Source organism: Prionailurus viverrinus, chromosome A1 (assembly GCF_022837055.1).
Source record: "Prionailurus viverrinus isolate Anna chromosome A1, UM_Priviv_1.0, whole genome shotgun sequence".
NCBI classification, from domain to species: domain Eukaryota; kingdom Metazoa; phylum Chordata; class Mammalia; order Carnivora; family Felidae; genus Prionailurus; species Prionailurus viverrinus.
This window is the reverse complement of record NC_062561.1, coordinates 39,468,415-39,473,237: the sequence shown is the minus strand read 5'-3', so window position 1 is coordinate 39,473,237 and position 4,823 is coordinate 39,468,415. Positions and strand designations below refer to the sequence as shown.

The 4,823-nt window shown below is 35.0% G+C and overlaps 1 non-coding gene across 1 annotated transcript; it reads right to left on the bottom strand.

The window, feature by feature from the left end:
* Positions 1-4,194: 4,194 nt before the first annotated feature.
* LOC125147392 (U6 spliceosomal RNA) lies at positions 4,195-4,298 on the bottom strand. The gene has a single exon (XR_007145173.1). It is a non-coding gene; the product is annotated as a U6 spliceosomal RNA (small nuclear RNA).
* Between the last annotated feature and the right edge of the window lie 525 nt (positions 4,299-4,823).

Genomic DNA, 4,823 nt, shown 5'->3' with positions numbered 1-4,823 from the left:
CCTCTTGAAGTTAGACACAGTGAATTGCTTGGGTGATATTTAAAAGCTTACCTCCCCTGGAGCCATTTGCTTCCACTGCAAGGGTAATAAACCTAGAGATATTTTTTTCCTTTTTACCCCAGAAATATTTGATCATTATTTAGAGGTGAATAATGTTAGGGGATCTCAGATCTTTAGGGTTTCTCTCCTCTGGTGCAAAATCTCCTGCATGTTCAGATAAATATCTAGCCCTTATTACATCATCATTTAGGGAACTGGAGCATGAGGAATGACTATAGGAAGTATGTACTCTTTAGTTTAGAATGATACATTATAGAATTCTGGACTGTATACACAAGTCTGGAGTGTGGTAATTAATAGTTATAGGACCACTGGAAAGTAATTTACTGACTTATTTTCTAATCTGTCTTACCATCTCGATTCAATATTTGAATTACTTGAGGAATACTTTTTATTTTTTCCAAGATAGAAGCTACATGTTTAATATGAAATAATAAAAACAACAACACATTGTATATGAACAATGTACACACAGTCTTTGTACATACTGGCCTGGCCTGGCTGACAATCTCTGGGTTTTCTACACACCTTTGAGGATCACTTTTTAATTGTCTTTCTTCATATATCTTATTGCATGACTTTTAATACTCTATCACCTAACTAATTAATTACTTAATTTCATCCAGAGATTGAGACAGAATATATTGCCTGTATTTTAGGAAACTTTACAACACACAGTGAGAATACATGCATTACAGCAATGACTTTAGGAATAGAAATAGAAAGGATAATTTTAATTTAGCAGTAGAATAAATAGAATTAGTCCTTCATTAAATGTATCAAACATAAAATAAAATAAATTTTAACTCTACTGAGTATTGATTGTGATTCTTATTTCCTCCCAAATGCCTTTGTTTATTTCTAAATTGACGTAATCTAAAACATTGATATATTTGCTCTTTTTTCCCAAATAAAACATTTTCCAAATATGACATGAGGGAAGAGACTACATCTTATTTATGTTAATGTGTCCAGTGCCAAATGTACTATTTAGAATACAACGTTTGAAAGTAAAAAGAACATAATAGGAGGAGGATGAGATGGGAATAGAAAATTACTAGAAGTTTAGCTGTAAAATGGGGGTTTTAGAATACATGGGTATTCAAGTTAATAATGTTGCACAATAAACCACTTCAAATTTAATGGTTTACACTTAAATCATTATTTTTAAAGATTCTGTGGGTCAGAAATAGGGGCAGGGTTTGACATGAAAGGAACTTATTTAAGATAAATATGGAAGCCTACGATTTTACTTCTCATTTCATTATCTATGGTGGCTCATTGGTATTCCACTAGTGGTTTTATTGATTGATTTGAATTATTGATTTGAATCGTATCCATCTACCCACCTGTTTCATGCATAAGCAGAGATAACTGAAAGTCTGGAAATGTTACACTTGGAAATATTAAACCTAGTGGTAGTTTCAGGGTAGTGAGACTTCTTGCCAACTAGCTTTGCTCAGAATGGTGTTCCAACAGAGCAGAGTTAAAGCTGATAGCCTCTTTTGACCTACCTTTGGAAGATATATAGCTTCCTTCCCACATATTCTGTTGGTCAAAGCAGTTATAAACTTGTCTAGATTGAAGGAGAAGGAAATTAAATTCTACCTCCCATTGGGGAAATGACAGGTTCACACTGAAAAAGAACATTGGGATGGGAAATGTTGGTATCTCTTGAAAATAAAATTATTTACCTGGAAATTGGTGAAATTGCCAAAGTAAACTAGGAAAAATATAAGGCTGATGTCTTAATTTTGAAAATGCATTCATTTATCAAATGGCAATAAAAGGGGAACCCATGAGTCAGACATAAGAAAAGTGTCTAAATTAGGAAGAAAATTAGAAAATTCAATGAAATGGAAAATGAAACAGGCCAATAAGAGTAAACAATTATGCAGAGGTATCTAGGAGGAGAAAACTACCATGATTATTTAATTAAGGGGATCAGACATTTGGTAATAGTCTCATGGTAGGTATGGTAATAGATTCATGAAGGGGAGAAAGAATCAAGTTTACTGACAACAGTAAGAATCCCTCCCCAAATGCCAGATTCTCATCCCAATTACTCTGCTCACTAGTTAGACAAAATACTTAAATGTCTATTCAACTTGTTCTCATCTCATTGACTTGTTATGAAGATTAACATAGGTCATAAATGCTTAGAACAATGCCTGGAAATATTAAATTAATATATTTTAAAAGACTTTTAGTTCAGTCAGTTGTATTCACTACTTGGACCCACACTGGCAGAGTAGGAGTTTGGATGTAACAACACAAGATTTTTAATTTCCAGGAGGCCAAGAAGCCGTTCCTATGCTCTTACCTACTAGTGAAATCCTTTGTCCCCACCTCTGAGGATGAGTCATCAAATATACATCACAATGTATATAATATAGCTATTGTTAAAATCGTTGACTTTTCTATGATAAAAGGAATAATTAAGACTTTTTCTTAGGTGCATAGTTAGTTCGAAGAGCATGTCACTTCTATCAATCCATCAAATACTTTTCAGACATCTGCTTTAATGAGCATCAATTATATCTTGTTACCTAACGGGAGAGTAAAATATGCTATGCCCAAACTATACCCTCTTCTCTATCCCATACATGACTATGTTCTGCATCATTTCAACAAAGTTACTGTTTATTTGCTATTACAAATACATTAGTAGGACATTTGGCATAATCACACAGGTTGTATCTTTCATTAATACTAAAATCTTGCATCAACCCTTCCACCTGAGAAGGATAAGTGGAAAGGACCAGATAAAATTTAAAGCACAGTTCCATAAAAGAAGCCCAAATTCTTCTGGGCACATCCCATACACTGTGATTTAATTTAACTGCCACCCAACAGTGCAACTGCAAAAATAAAAGTGACTTTGGTTTATTCTATAAAGCCATCCATTTCTCTTGTGTTTGATTATTAAATGAGATATAGAAAATAGTGGACATGATAAAAACACTGGAGATTTTGACTAAAGCAAAAACCATACAATATGGTTATATACAGTAAGGCAATGGTTGTCGAAGAGTAGGGTTTAGACCGGAAGCATCAGCATCACCTGGAAAATTGTTAAAAATGCAAATTCTCAGTCCCCACCCCAGAGGTCCAGGAATCTTTGTTTTACTAAAAGGCCCTTCAGGTGATTCTGATTAAACATAGTAAGGGGATAGTTTTGACTGGCATATGGAACCACCTACAGAGCTTTTAACAACCTAATTACAAATTTAATGTGCATTAAATTTACACTTCTTTGAATCAGGTGTGTAAAGAATACCTATCTTTATATCTCTTTAAGTACAAATGATGGGATCTAGTTTTTTATTGATTGTAGAATAGTTACAAACTGTCCATTAAAGAAAGATAAACTTGGTGTTATTCCATTTGGAACTGAATTACTTTTGTCATGACTCTCTAGTCAATCAAGGCTCTCTGATTTCTCTCCCTTCACCTTTGTATTTTATTTCTTCCTGGAGTGAGTGGGTTCACATATGTTCTTTAATTCAAGGAGGAATGGAGAGAGAAGCCTCATAACTATTCTCTGTCTACACTGACCCCCAAGTGGGATCAGTATACCTCAATTTCAAAGCTGTATATGTCAATCATTATTGATACCTTGGACGTGCTATGGATTTGCTATACATTATTGATACCTTGGACCTCCTCAGGTAGCCTGCTGCACATACTCTACCTGTACCTTGTCCCTCTTCCAGAGTACTTAGGGGGCTCTATGTATCTAACCCACACTTTTATCCCTCAGAGGAGATGGAAAGATTTAGAGAAGCCTCGTTACTGCACTGGGGTGTGCTGGAGGCTGCCTTTGGGTGTGAGACCTGCCTGAGCAATTCTATCCCAATCGTTACTCTTCCTCTCTGACAATGTGCTGAATGCAGCACTATTCTTGGTAGGGTGCAACTCTAGCTTCTGAAAGCTTTTTGTTGTTGTTGTTGTTGTTGTTGTTTTTTGCTTCCCTTTCAACTACAACCAGAGAGTGAGGCATTGGTTCCCTTCTCAAGAATCTACCTCACATACATTCCTCAGATCATCCTCCCACCAGCTCTTAGACTAGGGAAGGGATTACTCCAAAATCAGTTTGCATAACTCTCCTGTCCTTTGTCTACATCATACCCTCTACGCACCTGATCCTTCATGAGTCTGTGTGTCATCCTGACACAGGGACCATGCTAATGTCTGCACCTTTCCAATTTTAGTATGTGTGCTGGTGAAGCGAGCACTGGACCTAATCCTTCACGTTGTAGTATGTAACAGGTGTATCCAAGGTTTTGGAATTGCCTTAACTACACCCTAACCCTATCTTTAAAGTTTTTACTTTTAATAATCTCAGCTTTTTTGATATAAAACATACATTTTCAAATAAATACATAAGTTAAATGGTTGGATTATACAATGTTAAATGTTGCCTTATAATTATTTTCTCCACATTGGATTGAAAAATAATCTATAAAGAAAATCCACTGACTTTTTAATTCTATGGGTATTCTTCCAAACTTTTGAGATAATGCATGCCATGGACTTACTAGCATCAAGGACTGTTGGGAATAAAATGCCTAAAAAATTGTCTTTTAAATTTTTAAATTTGGTTGCAGTGCTTAAAGAAGTAACTCTGGATTGAAGAGCAGAGAATAAGCAACAGTAAATGTATTTACTTAATTATTTAGCACAACACATATTGATCTGAAGAGACCATTTTAAGTACTGGTTTTGGAAACCAGAAATACAACAAAATAGAACTAGTAATA